This window comes from Bombina bombina, chromosome 8 (genome assembly GCF_027579735.1).
Source record: "Bombina bombina isolate aBomBom1 chromosome 8, aBomBom1.pri, whole genome shotgun sequence".
Taxonomy (NCBI): domain Eukaryota; kingdom Metazoa; phylum Chordata; class Amphibia; order Anura; family Bombinatoridae; genus Bombina; species Bombina bombina.
This window is the reverse complement of record NC_069506.1, coordinates 37,983,164-38,003,928: the sequence shown is the minus strand read 5'-3', so window position 1 is coordinate 38,003,928 and position 20,765 is coordinate 37,983,164. Positions and strand designations below refer to the sequence as shown.

General features: G+C 40.3%; 1 pseudogene; it reads right to left on the bottom strand.

Annotated features, from left to right (window-relative positions):
• The window catches only part of LOC128637966 (carotenoid-cleaving dioxygenase, mitochondrial-like), a 55,910-nt pseudogene that overhangs the window by 15,083 nt on the left and 20,062 nt on the right, over window positions 1–20,765 (bottom strand).

Below are 20,765 nucleotides of genomic sequence, written 5' to 3'. Positions count from 1 at the left end.
AAGCCACCGTTTGTTGATATATTTTTTTTCTGCATGCACCCTGGCAAGTTGTCCTATGAAGTGAGAGTTCTCTCCATCTGTTAAACTATATATATATATATATATTTTTTATTTTTTTCAAAAACGAATGCACTCTCAGGACTTGCACAAAATCAAGCCAAATTTATTGGAAAGTTTTCGGAGAGATAATCTCCTTCATCAGCATGGAGATTATCTCTAAGAAAACGTTCCATTAAATTTAGTTTCATTTTGTGCAAGTCCTGAGAGTGCATTCGTTTTTTGAATATATTTTATTACATTTTTGCACCCAAGCAGCTGGTATATGGAGGGTTGGGCTGTTGACTGGACGCTTTATATATATATAGAGATAATGTCCATTCAGGAAGGGACCCTTAGGTTGGGAAATGAAATTCATACTCATCAATCCAGCACAAAGGCTGTAACCCAGAATGAGACTTGTATGGTTTTGCCAAAGGCAACAAACAGACTAAATAGGAACCAAATCACAGTGCAAGAAGAATGGCCAGTTTAGGTAGTATAGTCAAAGGAAAAGCCAGAGGTCAGGTAGCAGAAAAGCATTCAAAAGAACGATCCAATAAGAGTGGTAAAAGTCCAGGCAAGTAGTTGGTACAAAGTAGTAAATCCAGAAGAATAAATGCACCCAGAAGTAAACCAATACATGGGCAAGGATGACAAACTCACCGCAAAAAAACTGGATGAGAATAGTGCGTCAAGCTTAGCATTTTGTGGCTGCTGGCGCACACTAACGATGGTAAAAAGAGCCACACAGAGATGACAAAGCATGCTGCCTGGATCATGCCACAGAGAGAGAAAACTCGTTGTGAGCAGAGGTAAACAGAGCAATGCCGATGTGTGCTGAGCATGAGTGCTTTCATGGCAATATAGGGACATTAAAGGGATAGGAAAGTCTAAATTGAACTTGCAAGAAACAGACAGAGCATGTAATTTTAAGGCACTTTTAAAATAACTTTTATTTTCAAATGTGCTTTGTTCTCTTGGGGGCCGATTTAATAAGGGCCTCTGAGGCAGCGAACAGCAATCAACCCGATCAGATACGATCGGGTTTATTGACATCCCCTGCTAGCAGCCGTTTGGCCCGCGAATCTGCAGGTGGTAGCATTGCACAAGCAGTTCACCAGATGTCGAGCGGATATAATTCACTACAGCGTGTCATGTCCGCCCACCATTTGATAATTCGACCGCTTGGTATCTATTGTCTAAAATGAATATGCACATATCCTACACTAGTATCCTACACTAGTATCCTACACTAGTAGGTGATTGGTGCCTGCATACAGTTGTATCTTGTGATTGGCTAACTAGAAGTGTTCAGCTATCTGGCAGTAGTGCAATGATGTTCCTTCAGCAAAGGATAACAAGAGAAAGAAGCATATTCGATAATAACAGTACATTTGAAAGTTGTTTAGAATCGTATGTTCTATCTGAATCACAAATTCAATTTTTTGGATTTCCTGTCCCTTTAAATGAGGTTCACATCATGTTAAAAAATGTGGCTTACTGAAGTCTCAATAGGCGATGAAGGGAATGCTTACAGTTGGATAGAAAGAGGATTGCATTAGCCCCCTCTTGCAACAACTCCCCCCCCAGATCCCCATGACTATACTGCACAATACATTTAGCTCAGTGTTCCTCTGGTGACTTGTTGCCTGTGCTGTACAATGACTAAAACATGTTTTGGAATGACTTAGTTTCTGCTTAGCAGCTTGGAGCAAGCTTTATGTTGGGCTTAATGTCTTTAGGTTACAGATCCCCATCCTATATGCAGATTACAAAAATAATATTATGTAAATAAAAATATAAAAATAAAAATTACCATCACATCCTTGGTGACTATATTTACTTTCAGTAGTGAACTTCCCACAATATGCTGAAATCCACATCCATAAAAGTAGCGGTACTTCTTTGTGTTACACATGGAGTAGTTGATTTGTGGAAACTCTAAGCCCCCCAGTTCCTCCAGACGATTGTTATGGAGACTTTCATAAGTGCACCACACCTAGGGTAAAAATATTGTTTTATATATAGAAGGAAAATGCGAGATGTAGGTGCATCAAGTTAAAGGGACATTTAAGCCAAAATCGGAATCCACATGGATGCATTTCAGTTATGAATAGAATACATTTTGTAATATACATGTATTAGCAAAAATGCTTCTAATAAAAAGCTATACAATTATAAAAGTGTATTTAAGTATGCACTGTGCACCAAGCCTAAGGTACCATCTTGTAATGACTCAATTTGATAATTACTGACTTGATACAAGCCCCACTGGTGCTCTGAGCAGCTGCAGTATTTAAAATGCTGGTGCACTGAGAATATCTAGCTATGCTTTACATGCACGTCACGTGCAGAGAAAAATGCTAACTCTGATAACTTTTACTTGAAGCATTTTTGTCAAAACATGTATTTAATAAATATGTTTCTATTCAAAGATGTAATTAATCTATTTACATTTAAATTTTGACCATAATGTGCCTTCAAATATTAGTCTGAGCCCATCTTAAAGTCAATCTTGCCCTAACACATCATTTAAGTCTAATATATGCAGAGTTGCAAAAGAGATATATATTACATATCAGTGGTCAGAGTACAGAAAGGACCATTGTGTAGTCCCCAACGACTTAACAAAAAGTTCCCTATACACAAATTAGACTATGATTAGATGAATCCCACATGCAGTGGGCTATCAGTGGGCATAACGCTATACTGACGTACGGTGTTCATACACAATTATTGAAAAATGTCTGGGCATCATCCATAGAACCAACAAAAGTGGGTCAGCAAATTAATACCTGTGGATACCGTCCTCTAAATGTCTCTAAATATGCCATACATGGCAACAACAATTAATCCCTATAGAAATACCGGCGATCGCCTAATATTTATAATGTTTGTCTTTGTATCCGTTTGTCTTTTTTTATTTGTATGTATGTCCTTCTACTGGTCTGCCAGTCTATCTATATTTTATACAAAATATCATGATATAATATGGAGTATAATATATAGTGTAAACAAATTTAATATATATATAACATTATATATAAAGAAGGAAAGGATACACACAGGACATACCATTCCATCAGGTCGTTTAACTGCAATGGCTGTTGTATAACTTAAAGGATTTAAATCTTGATTTACTGGTGTGTTGCTGTCAGTATTCAGTGGTAAAACAAAACGTCGTGGGAATGGAGTCCCAAGTATATTACGGACCTGTAAAAAAGAATTAATCACTGGTTACTGTCTAGTCATTCATTCTTCTAATAGTTAACACCTTTGAATTAACCTTTTCCTATGCAAAAAATAAGGCACTTTCACATGCAAGATAACATTTATTTTTAACTTTTAAACAAATATTGTGGTTACAAGATTTATATATCATGTATAAAACAGGTTGAATACAAGCTTTTTTAATTGGATATTGAATTTAATGGGAAGTGCAAGTTTTTGCACAACTGATACTCTTGTATTAAATAGACAGTCAACACCAAAATTGTTACTGTTTAAAAGATAGACAATGGGGCACATTTATCAAACTCCGTAAGGAGCTTAAGGCCCCTTGTTTCTAAAGACCACTGCTCCATAACTTGTCCGCCTGCTCTGAGTCGGCGGACAGAAATCAACCCGATAAAATACGATCAGGTTGATTGACACCACCTGCTAGCGGCCAATTGGCCGCAAATCTGCAGGGGGCGGCATTGCACCAGCAGTTCACAAGAACTGCTGGTGCAATGACAAATGCTGACAGCGTATACTGTCGGCATTTATCGATGTGCAGCAGACATGATACGCTACTTCGTATCATGTCCGCTCGCACATTGTAAATTATGCCCCAATGCCTTTACTACCCATTTCCCAGCTTTGCACAACCAGTATTGTTATATTAATATACTTTATAACATTTAAACCTCTAAATTTCTGCCTGTTTCTAAGCCACTACAGACAGCCTCTTATCACATGCTTTTTTATTTGCTTTTAACAACTGGAGACTGCTAGTTCATGTGGGCCATATAGATAATACTGTGTTCACGCTGTGGATTGTGGATGACACTGCACTAATTGCCTAAAATGCAAGTCAATAAATAATAAATAAAAGTCATGTGATCGGGGGGCTGTCAGAAGAAGCTTAGATACAAAGTAATCACAGAGGTAAAAAGTATATTAATATAACTGTGTTGGTTATGCAAAACTGGGGAATGGGTAATAAAGGGATTATCTATCTTTTTAAACATTAACATTTTTTGGAGTTGACTGTCCCTTTAATGCTACCTGGATAAAAAGAGACATTGGGGCTGATTTATCATGGCCCGAATGTGGCAAAATACCCCTGTATCCACACAAGCCTTCAGGCTTGTCGGAAACAGGAGTTAAGAAGCAGTGATCTTAACACCGCTGCTCCTTAACTCGTACACCTACTTTGAGGCGATGGACAACAATCAGCCTGATCGCATAAGATCGGGTTGATTGACACCCCCAGCTAGCGGCCGATTGCCCGTGAATCTGCAGGGGCCGCATTGCACAAGCTGTTCATCAGTACTGCTTGTGCAATGATAAATGCCGACAGCTATTGCTGTCTGCATTTATCGATGTCTGGTGGACATAATCGCTACAGCGGATCATGTCCGCCAGACAAATGATAAATCGGCCCCACAGTCTTTCTCCTCATAAAAGACAATAATATGTTTGTTGCACCAGTCATTTACACCAGTGGTCTAATAAGGTCACTTTGGATCATAACATTTCCACCGAGCAGAACACACACAAAAGTAATCTAAATGTATAAAACACGTACCTCATCTAAAGCTTTCCCAGATTTGCGAACATTTCGCAGCCGGTAGGTGTCAATAGTTTTTCCATTATCCTGACAGCAGAGGTCGAGCACAATGCAGCCCTGATCTTCATAAGCATTTATCTGATGAAATGTTGCAAAGGGATATGCATGGAAACTCACAGGGTGTATCTATATAAAGACATAGGTCATAGCCTTATTATGGGGCATAAACTGCTGCTACCTGACATATTTTCACATGTGAATTGAAAAGACCTACAACCATTTTTTTTAATTGTCTTTTATTGAGGTGTAATCAAAGTACAATATAGAAAAACAATCACGACAAAAAAAATAAAAAAATGTTTACCTTGTAACATAATTCCTAACAATGTCAGTCAATGATCTCAGCACTCTGTAATAATATATCTCACAGTTTTTTGTGTAGGTGCGCGTGGCAGGGGGTTACCGCATACCCCAAATCCATACAGTGATCCAAAAGAATCCACAGCACCAAAGGTAATCTTAAAATATCATACCTTTATTTTATTCTCATAAAAGATGCAATATTTTGGACCTTCTGAAGCAGCAGATGCTGCTTCCGACTAACTCTGCTTCAGTTGCGCCTGAAGCGGAAGTTAAGAAGCAGAGGTCCTAAGACCGCTGCTTCTTTACTCGTCCGCCACCTCTGAGGGGACGGACAGCAATCAGCCTAATCGATACCCCCTGCTAGCGGCTGATTGGCCGCAAATCTGCAGGGGGCGATATTGCAGTTCACAAGAAATGATAAATGCGTATGCTGTCGGCATTTATCGATGTGCAGCGGACATGATACGCTACATCGTATCATGTTCGCTCGCACATTAATAAATCGACCCCCTAGAGTTTATTTTTTTTTTATTAAGCACTATTCCAACACAAAAAAATTATGAGTTTAAAGCCTTGTAAATATCTCCAATAATTTTTTTTTTTCATTTTTAATAAGCACAGAGTGCAACCTACTTGTTTTCCTATAGTTGATTTGGTATTTTATTCATAACCATATTTCATTATGGTATTGTATGGTTTTAGTGGTTCTATAATTAATTCTGATGTTGGCTTAGAGACTCATGATATATCTATCTACACTACAGCACTTAGTGACTCATGCTATATCTATCTACCCTAGAGCGCTTAGTGACCCATGATATATTTATTTACACTAGAGGACTTAGTGACTCATGCTATATCTATGTACAAAAGACCACTTAGTGACTCATGATATATCTACTCTAGAGCAATTAGTGACTCGATATATCTATGAACAATAGAGCACTTAGTGACTCATGATACATCTATCTACCCTAGAGCCCTTAGTGACTCATAATATATCTATGTACAATAGACCAGACCACTTAGTGACTCATGATATATGTATCTACCCTAGAGTGCTTAGTGACTCATGATATATCTATGTACAATAGAGCGCTTAGTGACTCATGATATATCTACTCTAGAGCAATCTTTTTCCATCTCCCGGTTCCTAAAATCCATGCCATATACACCTCCCCCGATAGGGGGAGTAACAGGTATTAAACTGATCAGAATAGTACTACTTAACACACCACTCATATCTGGTGCCACCGTAGATTGCACGCGCAGTGCCCCAAATTTGAAGTAGGAGGACCGACCAAGCATCTTTTTCCATCTCCCGGTTCCTAAAATCCATGCCATATACACCTCCCCTGGCGCCGCAACTGCCTCTGGGAACCTTACCATGGGTCCCAGACCGCACGTCTTGTAATTCTCTGTCTGGGAAATTATTTATCTATCAAATCTATCTATCGTATCTATCAAATGTATATTGCATCTATTGATCTATCTATCTAATCTATGTATCTCTGTATCTATCAAATCTATCTATCTCGTGGTTGTGCAAATGGACTGTTTGCGGTTATTTGCGGTGCGTTAAACGGGGAGTTTGGTCTGTCACTGTGAAGCGGGCGTAACCCTTACACTACCTGATCGATACAACATCATACCTGATGTTTTAAAGCACGTTATTCCAAACAATTTAGGAATGTTCGGTGATTTATGCCCTTTATGGCTTAAAAATAGACTCTGCATCAACTATGTAATTTTCCGTGGGAGTTTTGCCATGGATCCCCCTCCGGCATGCCACAGTCCAGGTGTTAGTCCCCTTGAAACAACTTTTCCATCACTATTGTGGCCAGAAAGAGTCCCTATGGGTTTTAAAATTCGCCTGCCTATTGAAGTCAATGGCGGTTCGCCCGTTCGCGAACAGTTGCGGAAGTTTGAGTCCGCCGTTCGCGAACGGAAAATTTTAAGTTCGCGACATCACTATTCGTTATATATCCATGTACAATAGAGCGCTTAGTGACTCATGATATATCTATCTACACTGGAGCACTTAGTGAATCATGATATATCCATCTACACTACAGCGCTTGGTGATTCATGAATATGTACAATAGAGTGCTTAGTAACTCATTATATATCCATGCACAATAGAATGCTTAGTGACTCATGATATATCTATCTACACTGGAGCACTTAGTGACTCGTGATATATCTATGTACAATAGAGCACTTAGTAACGCATGATATATCTATCTACAAAAGAGTGCTTAGTGATTCATGATATATTTATCTAAAATAGAGTGCTTATTGACTCATGATATATCTATGTACAATAGAGCGCTTAGTAACGAATGATATATCTATCTACACTAGAGCACTTAGTGACTCATGATATATCTATCTACAAAAGAGCGCTTAGTGACTCATGATATATCTATCTACACTAGAGCACTTAGTGACTCATGATAAATCTATCTACAATAGAGCGCTTAGTGACTCATGATATATCTATCTACACTAGAGCACTTAGTGACTCATGATATATCTATCTACAATAGAGCGCTTAGTGACTCATGATATATCTATCTACAATAGAGCGCTGAGTGACTCATGATATATCTATCTACAATAGAGCGCTGAGTGACTCATGATATATCTATGTACAATAGAGCGCTGAGTGACTCATGATATATCTATGTACAATAGAGCGCTTAGTAACGCATGATATATCTATGTACAATAGAGCGCTGAGTGACTCATGATATATCTATGTACAATAGAGCGCTGAGTGACTCATGATATATCTATGTACAATAGAGCGCTGAGTGACTCATGATATATCTATCTACAATAGAGCGCTGAGTGACTCATGATATATCTATGTACAATAGAGCGCTTAGTGACTCATGATATATCTATGTACAATAGAGCGCTTAGTAACGCATGATATATCTATGTACAATAGAGCGCTGAGTGACTCATGATATATCTATGTACAATAGAGCGCTGAGTGACTCATGATATATCTATGTACAATAGAGCGCTTAGTAACGCATGATATATCTATCTACACTAGAGCACTTAGTGACTCATGATATATCTATCTACAATAGAGCGCTTAGTGACTCATGATATATATATCTACAATAGAGCGCTGAGTGACTCATGATATATCTATCTACAATAGAGCGCTTAGTAACGCATGATATATCTATCTACAAAAGAGCACTTAGTGACTCATGATATATCTATGTACAATAGAGCGCTTAGTGACTCATGATATATCTATGTACAATAGAGCGCTTAGTGACTCATGATACATCTATCTACAATAGAGCACTCTCTCCCATTTATGTTCACTCCTGTTCCCCTTTACTTTAAATTGTGAGCTCATGTCCAGCAAAGGCCCAAGAGTGAGCTCAGTTCTAACTTCTGTATTTGTTGGTGTACAACTATATTTAATACCTTATTGCTTTACAAAAAAAGCACTGATAATTAGGGATTTAATAAACAATAATACTGTACCTTCCCAGTGTGCTTGTTGATCACGTGGAATATTGTGTCATATTTTGGTTCCCAGCTTATACAATCAGATATAGGATTTCCACTGATTTTGCCAGTAACGATTTTAAGAATGTTCAGTCTAATTGGTTGTTCTACAAACACAATGTAGTTTTCCGTCATTCCTGTGAAGCATTAAAAGTAACATGACTCTCAAGAAATGTAGAATGACATCCTAAACTTGCTGACTATCAGCTAGATTATTAGTTGTCCGCTCGTGTTTTAATGCTGACAAATTGGCCATTTCAGCGTTAAAAACGGACTGCAGCCATTACAGGTCTTGTCGGTACAGCTGTACCACAAGCCTTTTAGCCTATAACGCAACGTCAGTCCCGCACACATAAAAATTACGTTTTTTCATGGGACTTCCATAGCGCTGCCATTACGAGTTTTGGGGTGAGGCTAAAAAGCTTGCGTTGCAGCCTATACCGACAAGATCCGTTTCGCAATCTAAAAGCAGTAGTTATGAGTTTTAAACTACAAATCTGTAACATAAAACTCATAACTAAACTGCTACAAAGTACACTAACACCCATAAACTACCTATTAACCACTAAACTGAGGCCCTCCCGCATCACAAGAACTATATTAAAGTTATTAACCGCTAATCTGCCGCTCCAGACATCGCCGCCACTAATAAAATTTATTAACCCCCATTCCGCTGCTCCCCGACATCGTCACCACTATAATAAACTTAGTAACCCCTAAACCTAACGCCCCCCTAACTTTATATTAAAATTATAATTTCCCTATCTTAAATTAAAAATTACCTGTAAAATTAAAAAATAACTATTTAACTAATATTCAACTAACTACCAATTAAATTAAACTAAAATACACATTAAAAATCTAATACTACTATAAAAATTACAAACTATCAAATTACAAAAGATAAAAAAGACTAAATTACAAAAATTACCAGACTAAATTACGAAAAATAACAAACGAAATTATCAAAAATAAAAAAGAATTACACCTAATCTAATAGCCCTATCAAAATAAAAAATAAACCCTAGCCTACAATAAACTACAAATAGCCCTTAAAAGGGCTTTTTGTAGGGCATTGCCCTCAGTTAAACAGCTCCTTTACCTGTAAAAACAAAATTCAAAGACCACCCCAACAGTAAAACCCACCACCCAACCAACCCTCCAAAATAAAAATACCTAACTCTAAAGAAAACTTAAGTTACCCATTGCCCTGAAAAGGGCATTTGTATGGGCATTGCCCTTAAAAGGGCATTTAGCTCTTTTACAAGCCCAAACCCTAAACTGAAAAAAAAAAAAAAAAACCAACCTTAACCCTTACCTAAGCTACCTATTGCTCTGAAAGGGGCATTTGTATGGGCATTGTCCTTAAAATGGCATTTAGCTCTTTTGCATTGCCCTGAAAAGGGCATTTAGCTCTTTTAAGAAAAGCCCAAACCCTAAACTAAAAAAAAAAAAACACCCAAAAAAAACCCCCGAAGATCCACTTACAGTTTTTGAAGTCCCGCTTGAGCGATCTTCATCCAGGCAGCAAAGTCCTCTTCCAGGAGGCATCTTCTATCTTCATCTTCTATCTTCATCCCGGCAGCGCGGAGCGGGTCCATCTGAAGACATCCGGCACGGAGCATCCTCTGAATCAGCCAATAGCATGAGAGCTTCTGAAATTCTATTGGCTGTTCAAAACAGCCAATATGATGAGAGCTTCTGAAATTCTATTGGCTGTTCAAATCAGCCAATAGAATTTCAGTAGCTCTTATCCTATTGGCTGATTTAAACAGCCAATAGGATTTCAGTAGCTCTTATCCTATTGGCTGATTTGAATATCCAAAACCAAATCAGCCAATAGGAATGCAAGGGACGCCATCTTGAATCGCATACCTTGCATTGAAGATTCAGTGTACGGCGGCGACCATATGAAAAGGATGCTCCGCGCCAGATGTCTTCAGGATGGACCCGTTCCATGCCGCCGGGATGAAGATAGAAGATGCCGTCTGGATGAAGACTTCTCGCCGCCTCGATGAGGACTTCTCCGCCTGAATGAAGATCATTCAAGCGGGACTTCAAAAACAGTGGATCTTCGGAGGTTAGTGATAGGTTTTCTTAAGGGTTTTTTTGGGTGTTTTTTTTTTTTAGTTTAGGTTTTGGGCTTGTACAAGAGCGAAATGCCATTTTAGGGGCAATGACATACAAATGCCCTTTTCAGGTTTTACTTTATTTATTTTTTATTTTGTGGGTTTGGGGGGGTGGGGGTTTGTATACTGTTAGGGGGTGTTTGTTTTTCTTTTGTAGGAAAAGAGCTATTATCTTTAGGGCAATGCCCTACAAAAGGCCCTTTTAAGGGCCCACAAAAAGGCCCTTTTAAGGGCTCTTGGTAGTGTATTATAGATTAGGCTTTTTTATTTTGGGGTAGGTTTTCTATTTTTTTAAAAGAGTATTAGAATAGGAATAATTTTTATTATTTTGGATAATTTCATTTGTTTTTTTATTTTTAGTAATTTTAGTATTTGTTATTTTTTGTACTGTTAGGTTTTAGTGTGAGGCAGCTTAGGTTTTATTTCACAGGTAAGTTTGTATTTATTTTAACTAGGTAATTATTAAATAGTTAATAACTATTTACTAACTAGTCTACCTAGTTAAAATAAATACAAACTTACCTGTGAAATAAAAATAAAACCTAAGCTAGCTACAATATAACTATTAGTTATCTTGTAGCTGTCTTAGGTTTTATTTCACAGGTAAGTATGTATTTAGTTTTAAATAAGTATTTAGTAAATTTAATTTAGCTATATTTTAATTATTTAAAAGTTAGGGGTGTTAGGGTTAGGGTTACATTAGGGTTAGGGTTACGGTTAGGTTTAGGGTTAGGCTTAGGCTTAGGTGTTACATTAGTTTAATTTAGGTAGTTGCGATTTGGGGGGCTGGCAGTTTAGGGGTTAATAGGTTTATTTACTGGTAGTGATGTGGGAGGCCAGAGGTTTAGGGGTTAATAAGTTTATTTAGTGGCGGCTATATTGGGGAGCAGCAGAATAGGGGTTAATAGATTTATTATAGTGTGGGCGATGTTGGGGTGCAGGAGAATAGCAGTTAATAACTTTAGTATAGTGGCAGTGATATCGGGAGCGGCAGATTAGGGGTTAATAGTTTTATTTTGGTGGCAGCGATATTGGGAGCGGCAGATTAGGGGTTAATAACTGTATGTAGGTGACAGTGATGTCAGGGGCGGCAGATTAGGGGTGTTTTTGTTAGGGTGTTAGGTTTAAACGTTATTTTTTCCCCATAGACATCAATGGGGCTGCGTTACGGAGCTTTTCATTCCGCGATCGCAGCTGTTAGACCTTTTTCTGACCCGCTCTCCCCATTGATGTCTATGGGGAAAGCATGCAGGAGCACGTCAAAACATTGCTTGTTTTTTGTGCGGTATGGAGCTTAAAAGCACCATATCGCGCGCACAAACCGGCTGTTTGCAAACTTGTAATGGCTGCACTATAGGGGGTTAAAAAAACGCAACTTTTGTTGCATTCGTTAATTTCCCTATAGCGTGCATAACTCGTAATCTAGCTGTATGTTTTTTGCGCACTAAACTGTTTTGTTTTAGGTGCAGTATTTAAATAATTTCATTGCTAGTTTGCAAAGAAATTTTATTTTTTTAATCACAGATAGGTGCACAAGGACTACCAACTGTGCAAAGATGAAGATAATTTGCAGGTGACATAAAATGATTCACAGGGGCCGAATTATCAAGCTTCAAATGGAGCTTGATGCCCCTGTTTCCGCGCAAGCCTTCAGGCTCCCCAGAAACAGCAGTTATGAAGCAGCGGTCTAAAGACCCCTGCTCTATAACTTGTCTGCCTGCTCTAGTAGTACATGACTCGGTGCGGTGTATATATATACTAGTATAGTGTGTAGTACATGACTCGGTGCGGTATGTATACATATACTAGTATAGTGTGTAGTACATGACTCGGTGCGGTATGTATACATATACTAGTATAGTGTGTAGTACATGACTCAGTGTGGTATGTATACATATACTAGTACAGTGTGTAGTACATGACTCAGTGTGGTATGTATACATATACTAGTATAGTGTGTAGTACATGACTCAGTGTGTTATGTATGCTTATACTAGTATAGTGTGTAGTACATGACTCAGTGCGGTATATACATATACTAGTATAGTGTGTAGTACATGACTCAGTGTGTTATGTATGCTTATACTAGTAAAGTGTGTAGTACATGACTCAGTGCGGTATGTATACATATACTAGTATAGTGTGTAGTACATGACTCAGTGTGGTATGTATACATATACTAGTATAGTGTGTAGTACATGACTCAGTGTGGTATGTATACATATACTAGTATAGTGTGTAGTACATGACTCAGTGTGGTATGTATACATATACTAGTATAGTGTGTAGTACATGACTCAGTGTGTTATGTATGCTTATACTAGTATAGTGTGTAGTACATGACTCAGTGCGGTATATACATATACTAGTATAGTGTGTAGTACATGACTCAGTGTGTTATGTATGCTTATACTAGTAAAGTGTGTAGTACATGACTCAGTGCGGTATGTATACATATACTAGTATAGTGTGTAGTACATGACTCAGTGTGGTATGTATACATATACTAGTATAGTGTGTAGTACATGACTCAGTGTGGTATGTATACATATACTAGTATAGTGTGTAGTACATGACTCAGTGTGTTATGTATGCTTATACTAGTATAGTGTGTAGTACATGACTCAGTGCGGTATATACATATACTAGTATAGTGTGTAGTACATGACTCAGTGTGTTATGTATGCTTATACTAGTATAGTGTGTAGTACATGACTCAGTGCGGTATATACATATACTAGTATAGTGTGTAGTACATGACTCAGTGCGGTATATATATATACTAGTATAGTGTGTAGTACATGACTCAGTGCGGTATATACATATACTAGTATAGTGTATAGTACATGACTCAGTGTGGTATGTATGCATATACTAGTAAAGTGTGTAGTACATGACTCAGTGTGGTATGTATGCATATACTAGTAAAGTGTGTAGTACATGACTCGGTGCGGTATGTATGCATATACTAGTAAAGTGTGTAGTACATGACTCAGTGTGGTATGTATGCATATACTAGTAAAGTGTGTAGTACATGACTCGGTGCGGTATGTATGCATATACTAGTAAAGTGTGTAGTACATGACTCAGTGCGGTATGTATGCATATACTAGTAAAGTGTGTAGTACATGACTCAGTGCGGTATGTATGCATATACTAGTAAAGTGTGTAGTACATGACTCAGTGTGTTATGTATGCTTATAATAGTATAGTGTATAGTACATGCCTCAGTTTGGTATGTATACATTTACTAGTATAGTGTGCAGTACATGACTCAGTGAGGTATACATATACTAGTATAGTGTGTAGTGCATGAATCAGTGTGTTATGTATGCTTATACTAGTATAGTTTATAGTACATACCTCAGTTTGGTATGTATACATATACTAGTATAGTGTGTATTGTATGACTCAGTGTGGTATGTATACATATACTAGTATAGTGTGCAATACATGAATCAGTGTGGTATGTATACATATACTAGTATAGTGTGTAGTGCATGACTCAGTGTGGTATGTATACATATACTAGTATAGTGTGCAATACATGAATCAGTGTGGTATGTATACATATACTAGTATAGTGTGTAGTGCATGACTCAGTGTGGTATGTATGCATATACTAGTACAATGTGTGCAGAATTATTAGGCAAATTAGTATTTTGACCACATCATCCTCTTTATGCATGTTGTCTTACTCCAAGCTGTATAGGCTCGAAAGCCTGCTACCAATTAAGCATATTAGGTGATGTGCATCTCTGTAATGAGAAGGGGTGTGGTCTAATGACATCAACACCCTATATCAGGTGTGTATAATTATTAGGCAACTTCCTTTCCTTTGGCAAAATGGGTCAAAAGAAGGACTTGACAGGCTCAGAAAAGTAAAAAATAGTGAGATATCTTGCAGAGGGATGCAGCACTCTTAAAATTGCAAAGCTTCTGAAGCGTGATCATCGAACAATCAAGGGTTTCATTCAAAATAGTCAACAGGGTCGCAAGAAGCGTGTGGAAAAACCAAGGCGCAAAATAACTGCCCATGAACTGAGAAAAGTCAAGTGTGCAGCTGCCAAGATGCCACTTGCCACCAGTTTGGCCATATTTCAGAGCTGGAACATCACTGGAGTGCCCAAAAGCACAAGGTGTGCAATACTCAGAGACATGGTCAAGGTAAGAAAGGCTGAAAGACGACCACCACTGAACAAGACACACAAGCTGAAACGTCAAGACTGGGCCAAGAAATATCTCAAGACTGATTTTTCTAAGGTTTTATGGACTGATGAAATGAGAGTGAGTCTTGATGGGCCAGATGGATGGGCCCGTGGCTGGATTGGTAAAGGGCAGAGAGCTCCAGTCCGACTCAGACGCCAGCAAGGTGGAGGTGGAGTACTGGTTTGGGCTGGTATCATCAAAGATGAGCTTGTGGGGCCTTTTCGGGTTGAGGATGGAGTCAAGCTCAACTCCCAGTCCTACTGCCAGTTTCTGGAAGACACCTTCTTCAAGCAGTGGTACAGGAAGAAGTCTGCATCCTTCAAGAAAAACATGATTTTCATGCAGGACAATGCTCCATTACACGTGTCCAAGTACTCCACAGCGTGGCTGGCAAGAAAGGGTATAAAAGAAGAAAATCTAATGACATGGCCTCCTTGTTCACCTGATCTGAACCCCATTGAGAACCTGTGGTCCATCATCAAATGTGAGATTTACAAGGAGGGAAAACAGTACACCTCTCTGAACAGTGTCTGGGAGGCTGTGGTTGCTGCTGCACGCAATGTTGATGGTGAACAGATCAAAACACTGACAGAATCCATGGATGGCAGGCTTTTGAGTGTCCTTGCAAAGAAAGGTGGCTATATTGGTCACTGATTTGTTTTTGTTTTGTTTTTGAATGTCAGAAATGTATATTTGTGAATGTTGAGATGTTATATTGGTTTAACTGGAAAAAATAAATAATTGAAATGGGTATATATTTGTTTTTTGTTAAGTTGCCTAATAATTATGCACTGTAATAGTCACCTGCACACACAGATATCCCCCTAAAATAGCTATAACTAAAAACAAACTAAAAACTACTTCCAAAACTATTCAGCTTTGATATTAATGAGTTTTTTGGGTTCATTGAGAACATGGTTGTTCAATAATAAAATTAATCCTCAAAAATACAACTTGCCTAATAATTCTGCACTCCCTGTATAGTGTGTAGTGCATGACTCAGTGTGATATGTATACATATACTAGTATAGTGTGCAATACATGAATCAGTGTGTTATTTATAAATATACTAGTATAGTGTATAGTGCATGACTCAGTGTGGTATGTATACATATACTAGTATAGTGTGTAGTGCATGACTCAGTGTGGTATGTATGCATATACTAGTAAAGTGTGTAGTGCATGACTCAGTGTGGTATGTATGCATATACTAGTAAAGTGTGTAGTGCATGACTCAGTGTGGTATGTATACATATACTAGTATAGTGTGCAATACATGACTCAGTGTGGTATGTATACATATACTAGTATAGTGTGTAGTGCATGACTCAGTGTGGTATGTATGCATATACTAGTAAAGTGTGTAGTGCATTACTCAGTGTAGTATGTATACATATACTAGTATAGTGTGCAGTGCATGACTCAGTGTAGTATGTATACATATACTAGTATAGTGTGTAGTACATGACTCAGTGAGGTATGTATGCCTATGCTAGTATAGTGTGTAGTACATGACTCAGTGAGGTATATATGCATATACTAGTATAGTGTGTAGTACATGTCTCAGTGAGGTATATATTATAGTGTGTAGTACATGACTCAGTGAGGCATGTATACATATATTAGTATAGTGTGTAGTACATGAATCAGTGTGGTATGTAATACTATGTATACATAAACTAGTATAGTGTGTAGTGCATGACTTGGTGTGGTATGTATACATAAACTAGTATAATGTGTAGTGCATGACTCAGGGAGGTATATATGCATATACTAGTATAGTGTGTAGGGCATGACTCAGTGTGGTATGTATGCATATACTAGTATAGTGTGTAGTGCATGACTCAGTGCGGTATGTATACATATACTAGTATAGTTTGTAGTGTATGACTCAGGGAGGTATATATGCATATACTAGTATAGTGTGTAGTACATGACTCAGTGAGGCATGTATACATATATTAGTATAGTGTGTAGTACATGAATCAGTGTGGTATGTAATACTATGTATACATAAACTAGTATAGTGTGTAGTGCATGACTCAGTGTGGTATGTATGCATATACTAGTATAGTGTGTAGTGCATGACTCAGTGTGGTATGTATACATAAAAGAAAAGTGTAGGACCTAATTAGGGACGAAACAAATTAAGGGGGAATTTATTCTGAAGGAAGGAAAGAGTGGAAAGGGTTAAAGGGGGAGTGTTGTTTTCTGACAGTGTGGGAATGATGGGAGGAGATTCAGAAGTGATAAAAGGAAAGGTAAACAGAAAGTAAATCACTAACCTGTTTTTTGTCTTACAGGTGTCATCATGGAGAGGTCCAAGAGGTCTGCTAAGGCTCCAAGGAGGTTTGATGAGGAGGAGGATGCATCTGGAAAGAAGAAGAGGACAGTTGTTACAGTAGCTGGTGATGTTGTGGGCATTTCTGACCCTCCTAGTGTCTCTACTCTTTCTTCTTTGACTATCCCTGCTTCTTCCCCTGCAGTAATTTCTGCTGCTGGGGCGCCTGTTGTTTCCACTGCCTTTCTTCCTATCTATTCAATCCCTGTGTCTAGCCCTTCTGGTCCTATTTTTTCTGCTCCTGTATCCCTTCCTAACCTGGTGTCCTCTTCTGTTACCTCCTTCCCTGTCTCTACTCTAACTCAGGGCCCTCTGGATTTTCCTACCCGTTTTTCTGTTGTGGGGCTGCCAGGGGCTTCCCTCCCGGTTCCCAGTGTTCCCCCTCCCAGGTCCCTAGTGGCTGCATTTGCGGCGGACCTGGCGAGGGGGGCAGCGGATGCCACGCTGCTTCACTCCCCGGAGCTCCGCTTTTCTCAGCGGAGCCCCGTTAGGTCACCCTCGCCTGGCTTTGTGTCAGGCCAGCAGGGTATGGAAGGTAGGCCGGGGGCTCCTTTCCTGGAGCCGCGTGGTGAGCTGAGTGTCTCCTCCCCTGCTGCCTCTTTCGCGCGCGCGCCCGGCATTTCTCCGCCCCTCACTGTGCCGGCCGCCATTTTGGATTTTCAGGTCGTTCACTTCAGCGGCAGTGAGGCAGCGGGCATGTCGGGCGTGAGTGCGGCAGAGGTCGCAGGCGGTTCCGGAATCGGGAAGGTGAGTGGAGCACCACGGGGGGGCAGGGGGTCCCGCGGGTCTCTTACCCGTTCGGTTAGGACCGTGGTTGGAGGGGTTGGGGGAGGGAGGGGTCGAGGCAGTGTGAGGGGGGGCGGGAAAAGGTGTCGCAGGACAGAAACCTTGTTCATCTGGCATGGCTAAGCATGTTTCCCCTAGGCAACGAGCAGGTGTAGGGGCTGGATCGTTAGAGACTTTATCAGGCGTAGATAAGCCTGTTCTCACTGGGAAGCGAGCATTCCCGGGGCCAAGAGCTTCAACCATAGGAGAGAAAGAGGCAGGATGTTTAAGAGGAGATGTTAGGAGATCAGTAGCAGGCGTAGATAAGCCTGTTTCCCCTAGGCAACGAGCAGTTCAAGGACAGGATAGTTTATCTTCGGAAAGGGATTTAGTGTTTCAAACAAGAAGTGATTTGAGAACTGTGGCAGGCAGGGAACAGCCTGTGGTGACAGAAGAAAGAGCAGGGAGGGTGCCAGTTGGGAATTTTGTTACACCTAAGAGAAACCTAACAGGTGTAAGAGTAGGTCATATGAACCTTATGTCTAACCTTCAAAAAAGATTGTTAGCTAAGAATAGGGTCAGGATTAATGTGGGGACTGGTTTTTCTGAGGAGGTGGCTGGGGGGTCTGCTGGGCCGTCTGCTACTTCCTGTGGTGCTCCCTCCGTTTCTTCTATTTTGCAGGTTGGAAACCATAACAGGCTCATAGAGGAGGTGAACAGTGGGATGCAGGAGAGGGCGCTGTCTGGGCGCAGCGAAGGAACCTCGGTGAGCAGCGTAGCAGGGACATCGGAGGTGGCGGCATCTGCAGCGTCAGGGCCTGGTAAGTTGTTAACCGCACCACACCTTAGAGAGAGCGAGTCCTCCACTTCTGGGGATTCGGATAGCTCCACGAGTCTTAAGGATGAGGGACATAGGCAGTTGTTTAAAAAAATTCGTAAATTAGTAGGTAGGACGCCCAAGGAAGGAAGTGGGGGAAAAAGTCAGTCAGGTGGTGTAATGGTGGGGTCTTCCAGTTTGACGACAGTACAGGAGCCTAGTAAGGGTAAAAAATCCAGGGTAGCGGGGACAGCGGACACGTATCCCTGCATAATTAATTCCTTACATTCTCACTTGAAACCCAAGATAGCTAGGAAGATTAGAGAGGGGCGGTATGTTAAAATCTTTGAATTATCTAGGGCAGCGTATCAGGTTAGGGAAATGGCAGAGGATGGGACAGGTGACAAAAAGATAAAGAGACCTGAGACGTATCAGGAGTGGATGAGGTGCTTTAGAGTGCTTGCGTCATGTTATATTGAAGCGAACCCAGGCCAGGCGGTGAATATACTAAAATACATGGAGGTCATTGATGACATCCATGAGCGAGGGAAAGGAACAGCTTGGCGTCAATATGACGCCCAGTTTCGCAGAACGTTAGAGGCAAATCCAGTCCTGACTTTTGGGATGAAGGAGATGGACTTATGGTCCAATCTTGATCTCATGGAAGGGACAATAGCGGTTGCAGAGAAACCGACGGTTTCTGGGCAACAGAATCGCACATTTCGGAGAAAAGGGGGTAGGGAATGCTGGCGGTTCCAGGAGAAGCTGTGTGACAGGGGTATGCAGTGTCTTTTTAGGCACGTATGTATATATTGCGGGGGGGCTCATCCGGGAAATGACTGTGCTCGGAAGAGGGACAGCTTTAGCGGCGAACAGCAGGCCAGACAGGGTGCGTTAGGCAGGGGTGCGTTCTCCGGTGGGCACCGCAGCAATAGTTAAATTTTTTACTGTTTAGGGGATAGGGCATTCTTAAGTTCAGAAGTTTTGTTTGCAGTTGCGAAGTTAGGCACTAAGGGTGTCATTTTGTGAGTGTTTATAGCAGTTGACGTTTACTTACGTGGGCAGGTTTTTCAGTTAAGTTAAGGGATCCGGGCTAAAGGTAGGATAAGCCTGCGCTGGAGAGGGAGGTAATGCTTGTCCAAACGTATTTTTGGCAGGTGGCGAATTCTGGGGAGCAGCGTTAAGGCTATTAAAGGGCACATTGGCTCCTAGGACTTGGCAGGCTTACGGCAGCGCTTGGGGTGAGTGGGGCGAGTTTTTGAGGGTGTATGGTGCCACATGGAGGACTCCTTCGGTGGCGTTGTTTATTAGCTGGCTTGGGGCAATGGAGTTGGCAGGGGTTTCGGCGGGAGTCATAGGAGGTAAGGTGGCTGCAGTTGCTTTTTTCTCAAAATTATATGGGGTGGAGGATGTAACCAGGACCTTTATAGCTAGGACCGCATTAAAAGGGGTTCGTAGGTTAGGGGGCAGACGCAAGGATATGAGAGAACCAATTACGAGGGCTAGATTGGCGCAGCTGATAGGACAATTAGATGGTGTTTGTGATTCCAAGTTTGAGGTCTATTTGTTTGCGGTAGCTTTTTCGTTAGCATACTTTGCAGCTCTCAGGATAAGCGAGTTGGTGTCCAGATCCAGAAGTTTACAGGGTGCAGGATTGTTGAGGGAGCATGTGAGAGTAGAGGATGGGGCGGTGTTAGTTTTTGTTGCTAGATCGAAGACAGATCAGGCAGGGAAGGGTAGATGGCTCAACTTGCTGTCGCAGGTGGAGCCGTCTATTTGTCCGGTACA